The following is a 13,149-nucleotide window of genomic DNA, read 5'->3' on the forward strand; positions in this document are numbered from 1 at the left end:
TCAAGTATTACTGCAAACCACCCATTTCTACATATAACACTAGGAAGAAAAGCCAGATATGAGCGCCCCGTAAGAGCCAAACTATACGATCAGCCGACTACCAAATTCAAAACTCCCTGCATGAACTCACACACAAGGGAGAAGGTGAGAATTCAAAAATTTCATTTCCTTACTGTAGCCCGAAGTGTGTACTGTACAACAGGTACATCACACAAGACTGCCAATTGTGTAGTCTATCTCCAAGCCCTTCCTAAATCTGAGAGACAGAACTTTGTTCTGGAGGGCCGGATACCAAACCCTCCAGCAAAAAATTCTGCTAAGTTTTAACCAACTTTCTGTCTAGTGTGCTTTGCATATTTATTTCCAGTCACTACGGTAAGTCCTATTATCATTCGGCACCTCTCTCATCTTACCTGTGTTCTGAGAAACCTAACTGTAGTGACGCCTACTTCCTAGGAAGTAGATCTAACAGGATGGAGGTTGTAGGAAGGAGGGGAACTGAATGAGATTGAATGAAAAAGCTCATTGGCTCCAATACAAAATGTTTCGTTGGATGCTTATGACAACGCATTCAACATTTTAAACAAATAAACAGATGAGCTGACCAGGTAGCCAACAGTTGCAACAAGATCTATCTATTTATTTAGGCTCTGAGCACCTATGTCTAAAGAATATCGTTTCAGCCAATTATTTAGCTCAAAGAAAACATTGTATGTTCCACAGACTATTCCTCTGCACCTACTATTAAAGAGTCAACACTACGTAGAATTAACAAAAGACACAAAAATATTTCCATATGTCCAATTAGGGCCTCCTACACATTACCATTTTTTCAGTTCTTTATTTTCAATTTTATTTATTAATTACAATGGCTGGTATCCAACTACACAGTTCACGAGATGTTAACTGCCCTTAGGTATTCTTTATTTATTTTCTTTATAATGTGTCTTTATTGCTGAGACTCAAGGAGCAGTAAATGCCTCAGTTCCCCTCCTGTTGCAGTCAGCTGAGCCCCTCATTGGAAATTTTGTTCCTAGAGAGCAGCAGTTGCTGCCATCTTTGGAATGTGGCTGGATATAGGCCAATATGTATACCCTGACTTTCCTACTGCAAGAGATGTGAAGACCCAGAAAACTCCTGCAAACATTTTGGGGAATGGGGGGGAACAGCGCCCACCAAACTTTTTAAAAATTCCAATAATAAAAATGGGAAATGCTGGGGCGCACTAAAAAAACCCTGAAATATTTTCTCTTTTGAAATTAGAGCGGAACTACATGTGACAAAAGGCACAGATTGGACACTTGTCAGCTTCCCTCAAGTTTGGATGGGAAATGTAGGCATCCTAGTCTTGCAGCTTGGCTCTCTGACTGCTGTCCAATGGACTTTTCAACTGTCACTTGTCAAACATTCCGCCAAGCTGCCTACATTTCCCATCAAAACTTGAAGGAAGCTGACAAGTGTCCAATCTGTGCCTTTTGTCACTTGTAGTTCCGCTCATAGTGGAATGTTTTTTAAAACAAAGTTTTGTTCATTCTAGAGTTTGAGGATTCTTTTAGTTTTTCCAATGGGAAATTTTGGGCCATGCTTGGGGGAAAAAACTATTTTTGTTCCCTTTTGGAATGGGTGAAATAAAAGACAAGGATTTTACTCAAAATATATAGTATCAAATGTTTATGTAAGACAACCTACAGCGTTAGATCATAATAATTCCTAAATATACTGTAGACATTTACAACAAACATACTTTCAAGAATTTTTGTTTAAATATAAATAATTCTGGCAACAATTAATATGCTATAAATCTGCTGAATTCTTACCAATTATAAAGAGTTCAAGGTTTTCAACGTTATAAAATTTAACCCGGTATCCAAATATGTTGGTGGTCCTACCGAGTCTGACTGTACGAGAGTGTTTCTGTCCAAGCGTACTTTCATGTTCGTTGGATACATCTTCCCCAATCTCTGAAAACATCCAATGGAAAGAAGTCCTACTTCTCTGTTCCCTGTAGTTGATCATATATACAAGGCTTGAGCACAGCCTGACAGTTAAAAAGAATTGTTTAAAGACTGTATGGATTATGGCCTGGGCTTGATCCTATTTCTCTGCTCAGCTAAGCGTGGACCTTTCTGTAGGAGGCCATGCCCTTTCTGCCAGAGAAAAGCTCCACACTTAGTTAAATGCTGTGGTAGGATCCAACCCATAATGTTCCATTTGCGGTAATATGGCTTATGTCATTTTAATCCCAGCCTTCCTCCAAGAAATTCAGGGCTGCTTCTCCCTTCCTTTTTATTCTCGCAACAATTCTGTGGAGTACATTAGGTGGAGAAAGGTAACCCTCTTTCTTGGCTCTCCCCCTCAAAATACTTTGTTTGCTGTTCTAGCAACTACACCATACAGGCAAACACCAAAATGTCCTCCAAAACCCAAACCATGCTATGACCACAGGACTAACTAGTAACACATTTAATCCTGCATGACTTTTTTATCCACTAGTCCAATAGTTCCTAGCCTTTTTTAGTATGGTTACCCACAAGTCCAAATTTACTTGGTATGGTGACTCCCTAAAATAAACCAAACATCATCCACAAATGAAAAAAACTGCATAAGCCAGGGTCCCACTTCCACAGGCGCCACGACTCACTCTTGGGTTAGGACGCAGAGGTTGCGAAATACTGCACTAGTCCACTTCTGAAATATGAACCTTGCTTATTATTTAACAGTTCCTACAGAATGTATCCTTGGTTCTGATCTGCCCTTCACCCTGAACTTCATTCAGTGCTGATAACCTTTGCAAATGATTTCCCTGCTGACATTCTAGCTATGAAAGAGGGATGCTACAGTCATGAATTTCTATCCAGCAAAAAAATTAAAACAAAATAAAACAGACTTAACTAATCCTTGCCTACCAGATCATTAGAGAAGAATCTTGTGGGTGCCAGCTTGTGTTGGATCTGAAAGTTTTCCTTTTAGAAAATATCCCAGATTTCTGCCCTAAGCAACAGTTTGCATGTGTGAAGCCACCTTCACAAACCAAACATTACAAGCGCTACAGATCGGACAATCTTCATATCGCCTCCTCACAATAACAGTACTTTTCAACGAAAGTACTTCATCGCTTCACTTGAACGTCATGAGAAACTTATGCACATGTGAATCAGCTTCTTTGAAATTTAGGAGACAAAAGTTATGATGGTCGCATCCATGCAACCAGCTCCTGTGCACAGAAACCAGCCCTCTTTGTAAACAGAACTCACTCAAAGATAAGTGTGCATACAATTTCAGCCTTAGGGTCCTACGGGAACCATGAACTTGGAGGTTACTACCCAGCCAACAACACAGCCTCTTTTAAAAAAAACTTTTAAAAACTGACTCAAACAGAACAGAAACTTGCAGAGCAGCGGAAGTACCTAAGTTGAAGGCCAGCAGGATACTTAAATATCTACTTTCATCAGGCTGTAACAACTTTCTTTCTTTAGCCTTTACTGAGTTTCTCTCTATATTCATTGCAGTTTTGGAGTTGGTAGTTTTAGACCAATGTAATGTAAAAGGATAAATACTAAAGAGCATTTGGACAAAAATCCCCTCTCTGAGCCCATATTCATCTTCCCTTTATATGTCTTTATTGGTTAAGGAAGCAAAGAAAAATGGCCAAAGAGATGGAACTTCGCAAGTTATGCAACTGGCAAAGGTTCTCCAAGCTGATGTATCACATCTGTGAATCTCGCTCTTCCGTAAACACTTGTGCCTTCCATCATTTTCTTCCCACTCTATACGTACAAATAAAAAAGGAACCACAGATTTCATCTTTATCCAGCTCCCAGACACAACATGCACCAGGATATGGTTCCAAATATGGAACTGACCAAGGCAGTTGCTGTCACATGGAATATGGCAACACTGGCAACAGCAGGCATTGCACAAACACTAACATGGTGTAGTGGCTATAATATTGGGACTAGGATCTGGGAGAACCAGGTTTCAATCCCTACTCTGCCATGGAAGCTTGCTGGGTGACCTTGGGCCTGTCACACACACTCAACATAACCTACCTCACAGGGCTGTTGTGAAGATAAGATGGAGGATAGGAGAATTTTGTAAGGTTCCTTTGGTCCTCATAGGGGAGAAAGGGGGGTATATATAAATGAATAAAAATAAATGTGTATGTATGTGTGTATGAAACTAAGGCAGATGAAAAGTTCTGGAAGAACTTCAAAACTTGCGCAGTTTTGTATTTTTTGGCTGGACCTCATTAAAAGTATTTATTTAAAACCTTTGTTAGCTGCCTTTTTACCATGCAGAAACTTAAGGCGGCTTACAACATAAATAAAAACAATTGCAGATAAAAACAAAGTTTAAAAACAACACAGTTTAGGACTGCCAGCAACATAAAAAGCATATTAATTTAAAGCAGTCCTAAATAAAAGTGTCTTCAGCTGCCTCCTGAGAATCAGTAGTGAAGGGGGCTAGGAGCACTGGATGCTGTTCCAGAATTGTGGGGCTGCCTCTGAAAAGGCCCTGTCTCCTGTACCCACCAGATGAGATTCTTTAGCTGATGGGAGAGTCAGAGACATTGGCGAAGTGCTGCTTATTAGAGTAGAGAATATGGAGCTTGAAGAGCCACTGATTTGACTGGGGTCCAAGGCAGCTTCAAAGGTCTGAACTCGACCAATGTCTTGGATGTCCAAGCTGACCGGCAAACAGAGTAAGATCCTTTGCTCAAAGACTGGACAATTCCCCTTACCCCCAACATGCAACCCAGTCAAGGGACTGGGGGGGGGAAGCAAATGCTTCACAAGCTTTCTCCAGATCCTTCTACATGCTGGTAACCCAGCATTACCGCAGCTGCCTTGCCATACACATGCACTAGCTTTACAAACAAGCAGTTTGGCCAAAGAAACCGTAATGCTAAGGTACAAGAATGGGCAACAAGCGGGACCGGCCGCACAGGCTCCTGTTCCCTGCTCTGCGGTTTCTGTCTTCGTTCAAACTCTCATGAAGCCTCAGTGCTTCTGTATTTATAGATTCAAGCAACTTCCGGGGGCCACATTCTCTTCTTCCAGTCAAATCATGGGTTAGCAAACCTCCAGAAGACGAAGGTAGCATCAAATCAACTTAGCAATCAGAGACAGACCCGTCCTTTTCAGATAAGCTGGGAAGTTCTCTTCCTGGGTGTTCCGACTTACTGACTGTTCTTCTCCAATAAAGTTAAAAGAAACCCTGAGGAATAGTCTAACCCAGACAGGCCAACAGTGCCTACGGAAGCCAAGCGAGTCTCAAGTGGCTCGCAACCCGAAGAAGAGATGCTCTTTCCCTTGGTGGCTTTCAACATTCAAGAGCAATAAAGCAAATGCCAGAAATTAGAATGGTGGGAGAAAACATCTGGCACCTGCTGTGGGTCTACAAACCCTCCACGCTAGCAGACCGCAATCTGTGCACAAGAACGTGGGGGAGGCATTCTTGAAACCAAAGGAACTTTTTCTGCTTTAAGAAGCTAAAAACAACCCCCCCATCTCCGAACTTGCTAGTGGAAATTAATTGGAACGGTGCAAATATCACCGGCCAAGGCTTTCTGGACACTGGACAGTTCCCTTGAATGCTCTGACCTGTTCCCATTCTGCCTTCACCCTCCTGACCATCAGCTACAGTGTCTTTAAAAGTTAAAAATACATTGGTGGGTCTGAAATGGGAAAGTCTCTCTGTCTCTCTCTCTCTCTCTCTCTCTCACACACACACACATAAACACAGACAAACAACCTTCAGCTCCCCCCGCCCCCAACACAGGGTCAAATATGGTACAAGAATCTTCAACAAACAAGATCACTCTGCTATTTAAAAACAAGTGACCCGATGAAGCATCCTCCAGGCACCCATTTATAAACGTCACTGTCATTTTAGGGGGACAAAATGATAGACACCCCCTTCCCCCTTTCTTGGCACTGAAGTTTTGTCAACCGACATCCCGAAACACTGGTATAGCTAAGGCAGGGAATTGCTCCCCTAGTACCAAAATTATACAGGAGTGAAGAGGCACCTTGAAGACTTTCAAAATTTATTCCAGCATCAGCTTTCCTGAGTCAGAGCTCACTTCTTCAGGTGCATGAAGTGCACAACCTGGGGCCTGGTTTTGTCTATCGTGGGGTTAAGAGTCCCTCCCAAAACAATACAGGCACCCCCATTCCCAACTTCACAATTGACCCAGGAATGACACTGCCTGGGAAAATGCCCCAAGGCTTCTACCCTCCCTCCAGAGGGCACATGTGAAAACAGCTGGCCGGCCAGCAGGTGCTCGTTGCAAACACCCCGCCAAGCCTCTTACGCCTCCCCCCAAGTGCCCACATCTCCCATGGCAGGTGCCACATCGTGCCCACATCTCCCATGGCATCCGCTTCTGTTGCCATAGAGACCCACTTTCCCTTGGCACGGCTTAGCCAAAAACACAGTGAGCCAATCGTCAACACCCCCCAAAATATTCCCTCTCTTTTCTTCCCCCTTCCCCAAGCGGCAACAATCAAACATGGCAGCTTAGCTGGGCTGGATGCCCCCACGACCCGGCAGCTCGCTCGCTCGCTCCCTCCCGGTGCCCACCAACTCTCCCAGTGGCCAGAACGCTCCGCACTGGGAAAGCCCAGCGAGCTGCGTCCGCGGTGCGAACAGAATGAGAGAAACCAGGAAGGTTTGAGGACACCGTTCGGGTGTCTCAGTGGGGGGAAAAGCAAGAGGGGTTTAAATCTCTCTCCCGCTGCCCTTCTGGGGCAAGATCCCTTTCTCCTACGAATAAGCGCCGATCGGCCACCTTGCCGGCCCCCGAAGCGCCACCCTGCCCCGCTGCCCTCCTCCCCAGCCCGAGCCTGCCCAGTACCTTCGCAAGGCGACGAAGATGGCCCTTGCCTCGCTCTGCCTCTCGGTGGCTCTGCCTGGCGGAGTGGGGAGGGCTCCGGCGAGCCGCTCTCCCGGGCTGGCTGCTTCTCCTCGGGCTCGCTGCGTGCGCGCCGCCTCCTCCCTTCCTCCCTCGCCTTACAGAGCCGTCTGCCCTTGCTCCATCGTGGCGATCGTGTGCAAACTAACAAAGCCCCGTGCCGCCGCCTCCCTCCCTGCTTCCTTCCCTCCCCTCCTTCCTCCCTCTGCCTGCCTGCTGCTGGCTCACTCGCTCGCTACTGAAGCCGCCAACCTACGAGCGCAGCGCGCCTCCCCACCTCCTCCATCCTGCCTGCGCTTTCACCTCGCAGCTCCGATTGCACAATGGAAGCCCCGGCAGGCTTATCAATATTCATTGCCTGAGCCCTCCCCCCGCCGCCGGTTAGGCGAGAGCAATGGAGCTCCTATCGCCTGGCTGGGGAGGGGGGAAGTGGAGAGAGAGAGAGAAGGAGCCCGGCCGAGCCTTGCCTTGGCTCGCTGCGCGCCTGGGAAGGCGGCTGCCCGGGGTGGAGGAGAGTCGGGCGGGGGGCGAGCCCTGCATTTAATGCTTCTGCTGGGGCTTCGGCTCTGCTGGCTGCTGCTGCTGCTGCAGCCCATCCCGAGATGGGGAGGGGAGGGGAGGGGGGCGAGGCAGACAAAAGGGGAAGGCTCGCGCGCCCTCTCTTGTCTCCATGCGCTCCCCTGCTGCAAAGATTACAAGGCGGTGCGTTTGCTGCGTCTTGCCAGAGGACGGGGGATGGAGGCAGCCGGGAAAGAGGGGGACAGGGTTGCCAACTCCGGGTTGGGAAATTCTTGGAGACTTGGGAGTACAATGCCGTAGAGCCTGCCCTCCAAAGCAGCCGCTTTCCTCACGGGAACTGATGTCGCTAGACTGAAAATCGGTTGCTCTCCAGGCCCCAGCTGGAGGGTGGCAACCCTGGGCTAGGCTTGCTCGGGAGGAGAGAGAGGTTGCATCACAGTCAGGAGAGAGAGAGACTGCAGCCCTTCTGCGAAGCCGCCGGAGACGCCCGTGAGGGTTTGAGGACAGGGCGAGTGCCAGCCTGGAACTCCCCCGGGCGGGATGAAACCGCAGCGAGGAACACATTGCAGCAAGTCGTGGCCGCGGCATCCGGCATCAACGTCTTCCTCCTCTCAGCATTTATATAGCGCTTAAAATAGCCACATTATCTTTATTGCCAAACAGCCTTGTAAGGTAGGCCGGTAAGTGATGCCCCTATTGTAAAGGGAAAGGGCTCAGATTGCAAACATTTATATAGTGTTTTCAGTATTCAAAATGCTTTGAGTGCATTTATCTTATTGCAAAACAACCCTGTAAGGTAGGCCAGTATTATTATTTCTATATTACAGATAGGCTGACAACGAGTGGCTTCTTTGCCACCTGGTGAGTTCCTGGTTGAAGCGAGATTTGAACCAGGGAACGTCTTCGCCATTACACCACACCAGTATATACAATAGTAGTGACCTACCTTACAGGGTTGTTATAGGGATCGTTGAGAATAAGTCTGGGAAGAGCTTTGATCACTAAAGAAGTGCTGTCAAATGATTGCATCCTACTAGGATCCAGAGCCTACGTGAAAGCCGCACTGTTGTTTTTCAGCTCACCTGTGGTGCCCAATATCATGTATATAATCATGTACATTATTATCATACACAGAGAGAGCGTAACACAGACTCATCCCTCCACTACACCCTGTCTCTGTTTTAACTGCTCCAAAAGCATATGTATGTGTGTATATACAGAATTCAGTATAAGGCAGCCTCATGGTTTATGTATATTTATTTGTCCTGTGTTTCCTCCAAGGAGCTAAGGGCGGCATTTTAGCCTCCAGTTTAGCCTCTACTCCAGTTTAGCCTCACAACAACCCTGTGAGTCAGAGTAGACTGATAAGTATTCTGGAGCCAGTGATTCTCTAACAAACTTTACAGCAGAAGGGGGATTCAAACCCAGGACTGATGTTCTGCAGTGACAGGCTGGCTCTTGGATATCCATGCTGGGTATCTGCTCCTGCTCCTTTCAGGTGCAGAATTTCTGGAGGGTTTTGCTTCAAACCCCGGGACCCACACAAAGGTGATAGATAGTCCCCCTTTGTGTGTGTGCGTAATCTGCTCACAAACCTTGAAGGGCTTTTAATATCCAAGTGGGTCATATTACTGCACTCAGATACCATGGCAGGCAATTAATGCAGTTCAGTAGCAGGGAGAGCTGGAGGTTTGGAAGTGGACTGATGGATTCATTCTTGAAACTGAGCAGGCCTCCGTTTCCCAGATGCTATTTTAAAGCAGACGGTTAAGACTTCAGTAATTATAAAGTGATATTATATTTATAATTTTTAAAGGACATTCTTGAGAAATTAGCACTGCTATTATCGTACAATAGAAACACACATGATACCCTCCACGCACTCTGGGTTAACTGTGAACCCTCCAAAAACTCTTCTGTTCTATATGAATGGATAGTGGTTGTGTGACTCCCAAAAAAGCAATCCCTGAGAACAAAAATGCCAAGCTGCAACCACAGGGGTCACATCCTGTTTCAAAACACTGTTCAGATTCACAACCCTGGGGAAAATGAACAGGTCTTAGGGTTGAGGACTAAAATAACGTGATTGATCCGGGAGACCCAAAATTGACTCATTTTTCTGCATTGAACTTGAGACTGAAGTAGATGCGACATTTGGCTTGAGTCGGATCTGCGGGTCTCCTGACCTATATTAGTTTACATCCATATGTTACTGTCTTGAAACAACATTTGCAAACAATATTGGAGCCTGATTTGGAGCAGAACTGTGGTACTAGGGGAAAGGAGGCTTCAGCTTCCCCCCACCTCCATACACCATTTTCCTCAGGCCAAAAGCAGCCCAGAGAACTTACTGTTTGCTCCATCGTGGGGCTGCACATGCGCCACTGACCTTATCTTTCATCCACTGTTCTCCATCAGCAACACAGGAATAATTATTTACCTTCATGTAGTTTTTCAGAGGTCAAAGCACTTTAACACCTTGCTAATTAAAAGCGATAAATGATAATGTTACTCCACCACCCCCCCCACATCCATTCTACAAAGACAGAAATTGTTTGGACTTTATATATATTTGGTGCATTCAGGTAGTCAACATTTATACCCTTCCTATGTATAATGACAAAACCCACTAAAACATCAAAGAAAAACAGAGAACAGCAGCAAAGAGAGAAAGCAACAACTGTAAAATATACAGCTGATTTAGCGGGGGGGGGGGGGAATCTGAACTACCCTTAAAACAGCTTTAAAAGAAATCTCTTAAACCACAGCCTTAACAGAATGAAAATGTGGTGGTGGGGGGGGAATATGGTGGGGGGGAGAGCCAAATCTGTCGGGGCACCTGCCCTCTGGAATGAATTGCCCCCGGAGATACGTATGGTCCCTGACCTACACACCTTTCGCCGTGCCCTTAAGACGTTATTATTCCAACAAGCGGGGCTGGCCTAAATGTGTTTTAACTGAACTGTCCTGTTTTGAGTTAAATTATTTAATATGTTTATTTTATATTCTTAGTGTTTTATATTTGTATGTTTTACTTTTGCTGTACACCGCCCTGAGTCCTTCGGGAGATGGGCGGTATAAAAATTCAATTAAAGTAAAGTTAAAGTAAAGTTTCAGAATTACGGCTGATGTCTTAAAACTTGCTTTGTCTGTAGACATATTTTACGAGATCTACTCCTTCCAATCAACGTGCTTATGCACAATTGCACCCAGTACATTGTAATGCCCAGTGGCCATGACCCCCTTGTACCTTTTCCTTTTCCTCATGTAACTGAATCCATCATGTCTCCGGCCTGTCAGTCATTAGACTTCCCAGTATCTCAAACCAATTTTTCTTCCCTTCTAGCTTGCATAGTGGTTCAAATCCTTTATTCTTTCTTTCAGACATATATGCCCATATTTCTGTTAAATCATGGTGTTGGCCCTATGCACTTTTTACCTGGGGGTACGCCCTATTGAATTCAGCAGAGTTCAGGCATAACCATGCATAGGATTGGGCTGCAAGTACACAAGACCGCTAAACAAGTAGTATTGCTATTTGTTGCTTTATTTGGAAAATGTGTATGCTATCTTTCCAGACCTGTGGAAGCAGCTGCAAATAACAGTAAAAACAATACAAAGCAAATTATACCAATGAGAACAAATAAAAACACAATAAAATCGGCCTCATTAAAAACATGCCAATAAAAGCAAGCCAGGGCATAAAAGCTCTTATAACAGTATTCTAAAATGGTGTTGATAAAACAGCCGATCTGTAAAGAGAAATATTTTGATGTTGAACTTAAATGAGAATAAGAAAGGTGTCAGGCAGGTTTCAAGGGGGAGGGCATTTTGAAAGCAAAGTGCAAAAGTGAATCACCACCATTGTAATCCTATGCACTCCTATGTAATCCTGTTACTCCCATTGATTTCAGTTGAGTTAGACTGGAATAACTTTGCATAGGATTGCACGATACATCAACAAAGCAGTAGAAAAACAGCCAGTATATATACAAAATCCAGCTAGCAGCCAAAAAAGAATTCATTTATAATCCCCCTTTCTCACAGATGCTCAAGGTCCATTACAAAAAGTAAAAATCAACACTACACCAAAGACTATAAACACAATAGGAAACTAGCAACACAGCCATGCAAGAACAAGAACTTATCCCATTTCAGAACAAACAGGTCTTCACAGAAAGGCCAAGACAAAATGGGCTCCTCATCCTATACAAGAACCCACTGACCTCAGCATACTTGAACTCCCTTGAGGCCTTCCATTTTTTCCAGAGGCCATTTGGGGGAGACACCCTGCTTTCGAAGGAAACGACACTCTCTTACCCACAGCTTCTTGGTGCTGCATTGGTAAGTCCTAACTGCAGAACCTCAATCCCTCTCTCTGCTGCGAAGCAAATGAGAAGGTATGTGGTCAAGAGCCAACAGCCAAACCTCTTGTTTTGGGGCAGATAGCTTCTTCTCTGCTGTTACCACCACATAAATGAAACATAGACCTTCAGAAGGTGATGTTCATGGGCACCTGGCCTCATACATCTGACTTTCTAATCATCTAGCCAATTTGGTTGTTGTGGATTTTCCAGGCTGTATAGCCGTTGTCTTGGCATTGTAGTTCCTGACGTTTCGCCAGTCACAGCTGCTGGCGAAACGTCAGGAACTACAATGCCAAGACTACGGCTATACAGCCTGGAAAATCCACAACAACCATCGTTCTCCGGCCGTGAAAGCCTTCGACAATATATCTAGCCAAGTTGTTGTTCTCCAAAGCCATCGCTGCTGGCAGAGTCATTCCTCTGCACAGCAAGACTTCAGCCTTTTGAGATGCATGATTCACTTTTAACCTCAACACAGAACCCATTTTTTATTTCTTTAAACTCCGTACATACACCTTTCTTCTCTCTGATGATGCCAAAGAAGGTAAAGCTCCCAGGCCTTTATTAAGGAAGGAATGTTGGCAGCCATTTTTTTCCACCGCGTAACTTTGTAACTGCCTTAATTGCCTCTGTGAGGTAAATGTTCAAAGAGTGGGGGCTCTATTTATTTGTACATTTCGAAAAATTCTAGACCAACCGTTGTGTAATATCTTTTTACGTATAGCACAAAAAGTAGCAAGTTTCGGAGTCTTCCAGAACTCTTTGTCTGGTTGGATGTTCAGTATTTAAAAAACGGAAGAGAAATTTCAGGGTTTGATGAAGCTTCTATTTGTCAAGTCTTCAAATGGAATAAAAGGCATGTTGCCATTTTAGATGGCACTGAGTGCAAAACAGATTTCAAAACATACCCAAGGATACAAAGCCAACAATCACTCAGATGTCTCCTCAGCGCCAGTCAAAATGTACAGGTCCCTTGTAAGGCAGAAAGAGGAAGATGGCCTGAAGAATCTGCTTTCCATCCTTTATCTTTTTAAAATTTTGTAACATTGGTGAAGCGTTCTGGCGTGCTCACAAGCTTGCACAATGTTTTGGGTCCATTTGGTTGATCCTAATAAAAGGTATTACATTAATTTTGTTGTTGTTTTTAGGAAGTGGAAGAAAAACTTGGTAGCCCTTATATTAATGAAATTAGAGGTTAATTTTTAGATTTAGAGATGTGCTAGAATAGTCAGTTGTGTACACATTACACACACACACACACTATAAATTAAAGCCAGAAAGTATGAGATGAAGATGGTGATAGTGAAAAGTGCTGTCAAATCGTAGCTGAGTTATGGCAACCCCTGC

General features: G+C 44.7%; 1 protein-coding gene across 2 annotated transcripts in view; it reads right to left on the reverse strand.

Annotated features, from left to right (window-relative positions):
- Nucleotides 1–7,215, reverse strand: part of ZMIZ2 (zinc finger MIZ-type containing 2) — a 109,317-nt gene extending 102,102 nt beyond the window's left edge. The window contains exon 1 of one of the 2 annotated variants that reach the window (XM_054997412.1): nucleotides 6,860–7,215. The gene's annotated coding sequence lies outside the window, so the exon portion shown is untranslated. The remainder of the gene's footprint in view (nucleotides 1–6,859) is intronic. The other variant, XM_054997415.1, reaches the window with a different exon arrangement.
- Nucleotides 7,216–13,149: the final 5,934 nt, after the last annotated feature.

The sequence above is a fragment of the Eublepharis macularius genome, chromosome 14 (assembly GCF_028583425.1).
Source record: "Eublepharis macularius isolate TG4126 chromosome 14, MPM_Emac_v1.0, whole genome shotgun sequence".
NCBI lineage: Eukaryota > Metazoa > Chordata > Lepidosauria > Squamata > Eublepharidae > Eublepharis > Eublepharis macularius.